Consider the following 10,655-nt stretch of genomic DNA (forward strand, 5'->3'; position numbering starts at 1 on the left):
TTTGTTCAGAGTTCTCTGTCTGTTGCTGAGTGGATGATGGAAAAGGCTTGCTATTGCTAAACATGTTTCTTCCACCATTATTAAAGCCTTGTTGAGGCTTTTGTTGATCCTTCCATGAAAAATTTGGGTGATTTCTCCATGAGGGGTTATAGGTGTTTTCATAAGGTTCACCTAAGTAATTTACCTCTGCTATTGCAGGGTTTTCAGGATCATAGGCTTCTTCTTCAGAAGGCACCTCTTGAGTACTGTTGGATGCAGCTTGCATTCCATTCAAACTCTGAGAAATCATATTGACTTGATGAGTCAATATTTTATTCTGAGCCAATATGGCATTCAGAGTATCAATTTTAAGAACTCCCTTCTTTATAGGCATCCCATTACTCACAGGATTCCTCTCAGAAGTGTACATGAATTGGTTATTAGCAACCATGTCAATGAGTTCTTGAGCTTCTGCAGGCGTTTTCTTTAGATGAATGGATCCACCTGCAGAAGTATCCAATGACATCTTAGCTAATTCAGATAGACCATCATAGAATATATCCAGGATGGTCCATTCTGAAACCATGTCAGAAGGACACTTTTTTGGTCAGTTCCTTGTATCTCTCTCAAGCTTCATAGAGGGATTCACCTTCTTTCTGTCTGAAGGTTTGAACATCCACTCTAAGCTTACTAAGCTTTTAAGGAGGAAAGAACTTGGCTAAGAAAGCCTTGACCAGCTTATCCCAAGAGTTCAGGCTATCTTTAGGTTGAGAGTCCAACCATACTCTAGCTCTGTCTCTTACAGCAAAAGGGAAAAGCATGAGCCTGTAGACTTCAGGATTTACTCCATTAGTCTTAACAGTATCACATATCTGCAAGAATTCAGTTAAGAACTGAAAAGGATCTTCAGATGGAAGTCCATAAAACTTGCAGTTTTGTTGCATCAGAAAAACTAGTTGAGGCTTAAGCTCAAAATTGTTTGCTCCAATGGTGGGAATGGAGATGCTTCTTCCATGTAAATTGAAATTAGGTGCAGTAAAATCACCAAGCATCTTCCTTGCATTATTATTATTTTCAGCTGCCATCTCCTCTTCTTGTTCGAAAATTTCTGAAAGGTGCTTGCTGGATTGTTGTAATTTAGCTTCTCTTAGTTTCCTCTTCAGAGTCCTTTCAGGTTCTGGATCTGCTTCAACAAGAATGTTCTTGTCCTTGCTTCTGCTCATATGAAAAAGAGGGAACAGAAAAATAATAATAGAGATCCTTTTTGCCCAAGTATAGAGGTTCCCTTAGGTGAGTGGAAGAAAAGAAGAGTAGAAGAAAAGAAGAAGAGAAAATCTGAACTCAGAGAAAGAGAGGGGGAAGTTTTCGAAAATAATTTTTTTTGAAAAAGAGTTAGTGATTTTCGAAAATTAGTTTTTGAAAGAGGTTAGTAATTTTCAAAAATTAAAATAATTAGTTAATAAAAAAAGAAATTTTGAAAAAGAGGGAAGGGATTTTCGAAAATTAGAGAGAGAGAGTTAGTTAGGTAGTTTTAAAAAAGATAAAAAACAAACAAAAAGTTAGTTAGTTAGTTGAAACAAATTTGAAAATCAATTTTGAAAAGATAAGAAGATAAGAAATTAGAAAGGATATTTTAAAATCAAATTTTTGAAAAAGATATGATTTTGAAAAAGATAAGATAAAACGATATTTTTGAAAAGATATGATTGAAATTAGTTTTGAAAAAGATTTGAATTTTAAAATCACAATTAATGACTTGATTCACAAGAAATCACAAGATAGGATTCTATAACTTAAAGTTTGAATCTTTCTTAACAAGTAAGTAACAAACTTGAAATTTTTTAATCAAAACATTAATTGATGATCTGATTTTCGAAAATTATGTGATGGAGATAAGGAAAAAGATTTTTGAAAATATTTTGAAAAAGAATTTTGAAATTTTCGAAAATAATAAAAAAATGGAAAAGATATGATTTTTGAAAAAGATTTTGAAAAAGATAAGATTTTTAAATTGAAAATTTGATTTGACTCATAAGAAACAACTAAATTTTAAAAATTTTTGAAAAAGTCAACTCAAATTTTCGAATTTATGAGAGAAAAGAGGGAAAGATATTTTTTTTATTTTTTGAATTTTTATGATGAGAGAGAAAAACAACAAAAATACTCAATGCATGAAAATTTTTGGATCAAAACAATGAATGCATGCAAGAATGCTATGAATGTCATGATGAACACCAAGAACACTTTGAATGTCAAGATGAACATCAAGAACATATTTTTGAAAACTTTTTGATGCAAAGAAAACATGCAAGACACCAAACTTAGAAATTTTTCATGTATAGACACTATGAATGCAAGAATGCATATGAAAAACAAGAAAAGATTCAAAACAAGAAAACATCAAGATCAAACAAGAAGATTTACCAAAAACAACTTGAAGATCATGAAGAACACTATGAATGCATGAATTTTTCGAAAAATGCAAAATGAATATGCAATTGACACCAAACTTATAACATGACACATGACTCAAACAAGAAACAAAAAAATATTTTTGATTTTTATGATTTTCTAAATTTTTTATGGATTTTTCGAAAATTAATGTGAAAAGGAAAAATAAGGATTCCAAAATTTTTAATATGAATTCCAGGAATCTTGCACTCTTAGTCTAAAGCTCCAATCTGAGGGTTAGACATGGCTTAATAGCCAGTCAAGCTTTAGAAGATACAAATCAGGTATACAACAGCTGAAACTTCATCTAACTTCATATACTTATAAGTGGAAGCCTTAGTCCAAGAAGACATGGCTTTACAGCCAGTCATGAAACACTAGAATTCATTCTTAAAAATTCTGAAGAAAAATATATTTTATTTTTTTTGAAAATATTTTTTTGGAAAAACGAAAAAGAAGAAAATATTTTTGAAAAATTTTTGAAAACTTTTTGAAAATAAAATAAGAAGAAAATTACCTAATTTGAGCAACAAGATGAACCGTCAGTTGTCCAAACTCGAACAATCCCCGGCAACGGCGCCAAAAACTTGGTATGCGAAATCGTGATCACACAGATTTAGATTTGTAAAATTATTTGTTCGTTCTTTCCCTGGCAATTGCGCCAAAAATGGATGCACAAAACCATGGTCCAAACATAACTTCACAACTTCGCACAACTAACCAGCAAGTGCACTGGGTCGTCCAAGTAATAAAACCTTACATGAGTAAGGGTCGATCCCACGAAGATTGTTGGTATGAAGCAAGCTATAGTCACCTTGTAAATCTCAGTCAGGCGGATATCAAATAGCTTTGGAGTTTTCGAAAATAAATAATAAATAAATAGAAAATAAGGATAGAAATACTTATGTAATTCATTGGTGAGAATTTCAGATAAGCGTATAGAGATGCATTCGTTCCTCTGAATCTCTGCTTTCCTACTGTCTTCATCCAATCAGTCTTACTCCTTTCTATGGCTGGCTTTGTGTAAAGACATCACCTTTGTCACTGGCTACTTTTTATCCTCTCTGGAAAATGGTCCGATGCGCTGTCACTGCATGGCTAATCATCTGGAGGCATCACCGTGATCAATGGCTGCGTCCTATCCTCTCTGTGAAAATGGTCCGATGCGCTGTCACTGCATGGCTAATCATCTGGAGGTTCTCGATCATACTGGAATAAGATTTACTATCCTTTTGCGTCTGTCACTACGCCCAGCACTCGCGAGTTTGAAGTTCGTCACAGTCATTCAATCCCAGAATCCTACTCGGAATACCACAGACAAGGTTTAGACTTTCCGGATTCTCATGAATGCCGCCATCAATCTAGCTTATACCACGAAGATTCTGATTAAGAGATCCAAGAGATACTCATTCAATCTAAGGTGGAACGGAAGTGGTTGTCAGGCACGCGTTCGTAGGGGAATGATGATGATTGTCACGTTCACCACATTCAGGTTGAAGTACGAATGAATATTATAGAAGCGGAATAAGTTGAATTGAATAGAAAAACAGTAGTACTTTGCATTAATCTTTGAGGAACAGCAGAGCTCCACACCTTAATCTATGGAGTGCAGAAACTCTACCGTTGAAAAATACATAAGTGAATATAGGGTAAGCATGGCCGAGTGGTCAGCCTCCCATGGAGGTCTAGAGATCTAAAAATGATCAAAAGATGTGTAATACAATAGTAAAATGTCCTATTTATACTAAACTAGTTACTAGGGTTTACAGAAGTAAGTAATTGATGTATAAATCCACTTTTGGGGCCCACTTGGTGTGTGCTTGGGCTGAGCTTGAATGTTACACATGCAGAGGCTCTTTCTAGAGTTGAACGCCAGGTTGTAATGTATTTCTGGCGTTCAAATCTGGTTTGTGACGTGTTTCTGGCGTTTAACTCCAGACAGCAGCGTAGGACTGGCGTTCAACGCCCTTTTACGTCATCAAAACTCGGCCAAAGTATGGACTATTATATATTGCTGGAAATTTCTGGATGTCTACTTTTCAACGCAATTGGAAGCGCGCCATTTTGAGTTCTGTAGCTCCAGAAAATCCACTTTGAGTGTAGGGAGGTCAGAATCCAACAGCATCAGCAGTCCTTCTTCTACCTCTGAATCTGATTTTTGCTCAAGTCCCTCAATTTCAGCCAAAAAATACCTGAAATCACAGAAAAACACCCAAACTCATAGTAAAGTCCAGAAATGTGAATTTAACATAAAAACTAATGAAAATATCCCTAAAAGTAACTAGATTATACTAAAAACATACTAAAAACAATGCCAAAAAGCATATAAATTATCCGCTCATCATATATCAAGCAATTAAACCTGCAAGAGAATCCAAGCATACATCTGTTACAAGGCACGCTTCAAAAGTTTAGTAAGGAAAGCCTTCACAATCCTGAAATGAACCAGTTTATCATCGAAAATTAATGAAGCATAGATAATTATAAGTCAGTGTTTTGTGATTAAAAGGATTACTGTAGAAGAAAAAGGTCAATGAAGAAACACATGGAGGAAGTTGTAAGTCTCCATTTTGACTTTGGAGAAGAATATCTTGTTATATCATACTTGATTGTACTAAATTTGCTTAGAATAAATTAAATCATAATGTGTATAGTTTGGTCTAAAGTATGGCAGCAAGCATTTTATATTCTCGTTGTCCCCACATCATAAATAATATAAATTAAAATGTAGGAGTTATATTATATATAATATAATATTACTTGTAGGAATTGTTGACTTTGATTTCAATTGTAAATTTTAATCAACCATGCATGATATTCAAATATCGGTGCTCACCATCAAGACCAACTCTTAAACCATTTTGCCTTCTCTTCAAGCATTGCTTCGTCAGGCTGAGGCACCGTAAAAGCTGGGATTTGATCTGGAGTGAGAAAAATAGAAAATATAGATTATAATTGATGGATTTAGAAAGAAAGGACAGATAGAGAATTAAAAAGGTATTTATATTCAAAACTAAGAGAAAATATTTTAATCTAAACATACTTTAAATATACCAGCCTTCTCACCAGCAATTTCTTCAAGAGTATTCCCTGTTAACAGAATCCAATAGAAATAAACTGAATGAAAAATATCATTGGCGTTGCAGCATCATGTTAGATATATTCTGACAATTCATGAATTTTATAAGGTATTATCAAGAATACAAAGATTGAAAACTAACCAAGAATATTCATGTGGTCATTTAGGACTTTATATACTGCATGTAAACATATTGCTGTCACCTAATGTCACCATATTGCTGAATTGAGAACATATAAAAAACAGAATTAATAATTTATATAGCACAAGTAATGGTAATTAAATAATCATGTATTGTTTTAATCTAAATATGTTTAACTTAAATTTCCAAAATCTGCATGTCTTGTTCCACATAATTTTTTTCCTAAACAGTGACACGCCACAATAGAATAGAGAAGATGGTGAATTAAGAGAACTAACAAGTTGTATAATGAAAGATATGAAAGAAACTATTAGGGTTCTAATTATTAGCCAAGCTAGACATATGATTGCTTTCCACCATTAAGGTTCTAATTATTAGGAAGATAAGCATAAAGGAGACATCTTAAAGTTTGTCAATCTAGTATCAGTACTGAAAGATAAATGAACCTTACAAGGGATGTGTCTATATAATATCCACTAAAGAAAAAAGCTTGTATTTACAAGGGACTAATTAAGGTTATGAACTACTAAACAAATATACTATATATACTGCATTATTTTATATGGTCCATGTATATTAAGACAATGGTTATCACTCACCATAACCCACCTTATCAGAAAACAAGTGAAACAAATAGCTATGATAGATTCAAACTGCAATATAATGTCACAACTAAATTGATATGAAAAAATTCTTCTGAGATTTACTTATTAAATGAGTAATTTATATATGACAAATTAAGACTCAAGTCAAAATTTGTTGTGATTTAAGAAATAATTACAAGTATTTAAATGAGACAAGTATTCAAATAAGACAATGCAGAAACCTCACATTCCTCCATATAGCAAGAAGCCTAATGCAGCCATAAATGACACAACTGAGGAAAAGAAAAATCTCACTTTAGAAATTGTATATGCATAAACCAACCAACCATTCATACAGAAAGCTAACCTGCAATAAATATCTTTTCGATGAATATCACAAGTGTTGTCATCTATCCGAACGTATATCCAAATACAAACCTGAACAGATAGTCATATTTTAGTATACATTCCTTTCAGCTCAAAAACTGTAAAAGTATTTTACTAGCTTCACATAATTATGCAGAAAATACTTGATAACAATAGAATGAGATAGGTACCTACCTGAATAAAATACAAAGCACCATTTATTGAAATATAAACTATATGACACATAAAATAGTTATAAAAAAGTAGTTAACGTAGCTGAAAGTAGAGTTTAAAACACATAAATCATCTCAACCTTTTAGTGCATTTGGAGGGAAGGAAATTGGCTCCGATAAAGTAGAACAGTTGTTGGATTTCGGACCACAAATTAATGGATTTCCGACAATCCTGAAAGTAAATAATCAATCAAGAAATGAGTACACTATTTTTTTTGTTAACTTGAATACATAGCTAAAGTCAACATTTAACTAGAAACGCTAAATGATCTTACTTTAATGTTCTTGCTGGTATTCTTGGCAAGGAACCACTCAGATTATTGTAGGAGAAGTTTCTACATATATTTTTCAATTCATTACAGTTAGTATTCAATTTTATACCTAGAAATCATTAGTTTTATAAGGAAAAGATAACATTAATGCCAAGGTAACAAAGACCTACACAAGTGTTAAACCTTCTATGTTGCTTAAAGACTGAGGACACGGTCCTGTAAGGCTATTATTATTCAACCGTCTAGCACCAACAAGAACACATTAAATGGAGTAAGAAACCAAATTTCATAAGTCCAAATAGAAATAAGTATCAAACACAACACTTTGAACAGTTAGAATCTGTAATATAAGTAACTTACAAATAATTCAGGTTCTTGAGGCCTCCCAAAGAATTCGGTATCTCGCCACTAAAATTGTTATTGGAGAGATAAAGTGTCTGAAGCTTTTCTAGGCTTCCAATTGCTGTAGGCTAATGAAAATCCAGACAACTTACACAGATTGTAAGTTAGTAAGCTTTCCAACCCAAGGAGATAGAGTACCAGACAAGTTCTGACTAGGCATTCCCTTGATATGAAAAGAAAAGATCTTTAGAAGAAAGAAAAAATAATTCAAACTACTCAAATTTGTTTGGTTCATTTTCTTATATAAATATCTTGAAACTTGTTTGCTACTTTCATAAAACACTTCAAAATCTAAACTTACAATACTAAAACAGAGCCATCAAGGTTACAAGTAATCATCCTCCAACTGCAAGGATCAACAGAATTACTATCCTAATTCTCCAGGACATTGTGGGATCATTCAATTCATTCTTTATCGCCATCAAAGCTAGAACTGTTCAGTGAAGAAACGGAAAGAAGGGTAAGAACTAAAACCTCCCATCAATTAATTCACTTGAGAATATGCCACTATGTAACAGGTAATTAGGAAGTACTTAAGAGTTAAGATTCTCAAGGCAAAAAAGAAAAAGAAATAACAAGTCAGAGAATAGCATCATCATCAATTTTTCAGCTATCATTCCTAGTAATTTCCAGCATAATTAACTTGACCAAAGATCAAAATGAAAAAGGGAAGCGGGGAAGAAAATTAAAGAAAAGGTTAACCTTCATAGTTTATGCCAGAAGGAGAAAGAACAGCAGCAGAAATCTCCATCATCAACAGAAGAAGTGAACATAACAGCCATGAAACCAATCTGCTTTGTTCCATGCTGTATTCTCAATTCAGTAACAATGCCTTCCTCCACACACAACAAAAAAAACCACACAGATTACAAATTTTTTAACTATATGGACTTATTTGAAAATTGGTTACTATCCAAACCAAATATTATTCTATCGTATATATGCAGAAGGATTTAAGTAGAGACAAGCTTGCCTTGGTTAGCTTTATCATCAGTAACAAAATTTGCCTTTCTTCTGATGGCTTTATCACCAATAGAAAAATTGAAGGTGATTCATTAGTAAGACATATGGAATAGAAGAATTGCAGCTAACAAAGCTCTAAGCAGATCTCAAAGTTCAACCCTTGTAAAGCATAATCCATAATCGTATTCTCTTAGAAGGATCACTATCACACTGCAGCAAGAAGCAGTAGCAAAAGAAAAAAGATAGTGCAGTGAAAGAGGAAACACCAAAAATTGAAAAACCATGAGAAAAAAAGTTTCAACAAAAAATTTTAAATCAAACTAATTACTAAAATCAGAAAAAACAAATCTAACTAAACCTAATCTAATCAAAACCTAAAAATCCACTAATCAGAAAACAAATCTAACTAAACTAATTACTAAAATCAAACTAACTAAAAAAATTAATTGAACTTAACAGAAATTAAAAGAATTTTGAAACCAAAACCTGGAAGCATTGACTGGAGGAGATGATGGCTGCGGCGCTGAGAAAATATGCGAACCAGAACTGAGTGGGGATAAAAGGAGAGAGAGGCGCGGCGGTGGTGAGGACAGACGCTGCTACAGGTGGCACCAGCGTGCTGGAGCTCACCTGAGACGAAGAGAATAGGAGCTTGAGCTTGATTTGTTCTGCGAACGAGAAAGAACGAGAGAGACAGGGGCTGTGTTCCACTGGTTCAGTGTTTAAAAGAGAGAAGAAGAAGGAGAAGGTAGCTGCGGTGGTTAGGGTGGCGGCGGTGGCATTGTGAGTGAGGAAAGGAGAAGAAGAAGCTCGTGCGACGGAGAAGCTCGTTGAAGGAGAGAGGAACAACTCGTTTGATCTGTGATTTTTTGTGCGTGAAAGGAGCTCCATAGGGTGGGGGTGAAGTTAGGTTTAAATTAAAATTTTCCGACGAAAAATTTTAAATTACAGACGAATTTTCTATCTGTAATAATTTAATAAAATGCAGTATTTTTTTCTATTTAATTACAGACGGATTTTCCGTCTGTAACCATTTCCCACAAAAAAAATTAATTTTTGCGACAGAATTATCGACAGATTCTTTTTTTCGTCTGTAATTTATGCTAATTCATTTTTTTGTTTTTTGACAAAAAATTCCTCTGAAATTCTGTCTGTATTTCTGTGGGATAAAATTCGTCGGAAATATCCGTCTGTAATAACTAGTTTTCTAATAGTGATAAGTGTAGATGCACAAAATATAAAGAGCTAAACATTATTAAAATGCATCTGTGGGAAAAAGAGGTTTATGCTAAATTATTGGATTTGGATAGAATATGGAGAGATTGACAACATAGAGATTAATCACATAGGATTAATTAGAGTGGATAATAACATAATTTAAGTGATATTAGATCTTATTTAATAGACATCTATTTATGCAAAAAAAAAAATTATTTTGTGTTTTATGTAAAATAGAAAAAGTAGTTGGACCATACATCAACCTACCAGAAAATTTTTAAGAAAACTTACACACTTAAAAATGACAAATCTAAATGGGTGGACAAACGCTCTCAAAATACTCATGTGAGATATAATATAAATATTAAATTATTAATTAATTAAATGTTATATAATGTATATATGTTACCTTGGATTCTGAAGAAATTTTTAGACACCTACCACCTTACTACGTCCCTGCTGATCTCAATAATCTCATATTTATTAACTGATTATTAATAATATCCATCTATCAAATCAAGTCAAGTACGAACAACATATTATAAACTTATTATAAACTAATGATTATGGATCTCACACAATTAGTGGATTGATTTGAGTGGAGAGCAAGAAGTGAAAAAAAAAATAGTAAAAGAATATTAATTAAATGAGTGGAGAGATAATTGACATCAAAGAAAGAGAAGGTAATTGATTTCGTATCCCATAATAAAACCTATCTTCTTCTGAATTTGATGTAATTTTTTTTTTCCAGCAAATTGTATTTGATATATGCATAGAAATATACATGTTTATGGTTTATCTCATTACTAAATCTAAAGTGATAATAGAAATATTTAAATAATTTTTTAGTAGATATAATAGAATTTGTTTAGTTTAATCATTTCATCTCTCATTCAATAAATATTTTTAGATTGAAATCATCAAGTCAAAATTACCATATTATTGTGAAATAATATACTATATTGT

At 32.6% G+C, this 10,655-nt stretch overlaps 1 long non-coding RNA gene and 1 other non-coding gene across 15 annotated transcripts; one reads left to right on the forward strand and one right to left on the reverse strand.

Moving 5' to 3' along the window:
• The first annotated feature begins 558 nt into the window (after positions 1 to 558).
• LOC112745368 (small nucleolar RNA R71) lies at positions 559 to 668 on the forward strand. The gene has a single exon (XR_003173300.1). It is a non-coding gene; the product is annotated as a small nucleolar RNA R71 (small nucleolar RNA).
• Positions 669 to 3,964: 3,296 nt separating this feature from the next.
• LOC112744096 (uncharacterized) lies at positions 3,965 to 9,362 on the reverse strand. Of its 14 annotated transcripts, none has more exons than XR_011871293.1 (14): positions 8,958 to 9,361; positions 8,482 to 8,522; positions 8,211 to 8,340; positions 7,810 to 7,941; positions 7,467 to 7,671; positions 7,277 to 7,348; positions 7,110 to 7,169; positions 6,915 to 7,006; positions 6,603 to 6,673; positions 5,652 to 5,729; positions 5,474 to 5,520; positions 5,267 to 5,351; positions 4,793 to 4,865; positions 3,965 to 4,622 (listed from the first exon to the last, which is right to left on the reverse strand). It is a non-coding gene; the product is annotated as an uncharacterized lncRNA (long non-coding RNA). The 14 variants fall into 14 exon arrangements; XR_011871297.1 differs by having other exon boundaries at positions 4,815 to 4,865; positions 8,482 to 8,529; XR_011871291.1 differs by having other exon boundaries at positions 8,482 to 8,529.
• Positions 9,363 to 10,655: the final 1,293 nt, after the last annotated feature.

The sequence above is a fragment of the Arachis hypogaea genome, chromosome 14 (assembly GCF_003086295.3).
Source record: "Arachis hypogaea cultivar Tifrunner chromosome 14, arahy.Tifrunner.gnm2.J5K5, whole genome shotgun sequence".
Lineage (NCBI taxonomy): Eukaryota > Viridiplantae > Streptophyta > Magnoliopsida > Fabales > Fabaceae > Arachis > Arachis hypogaea.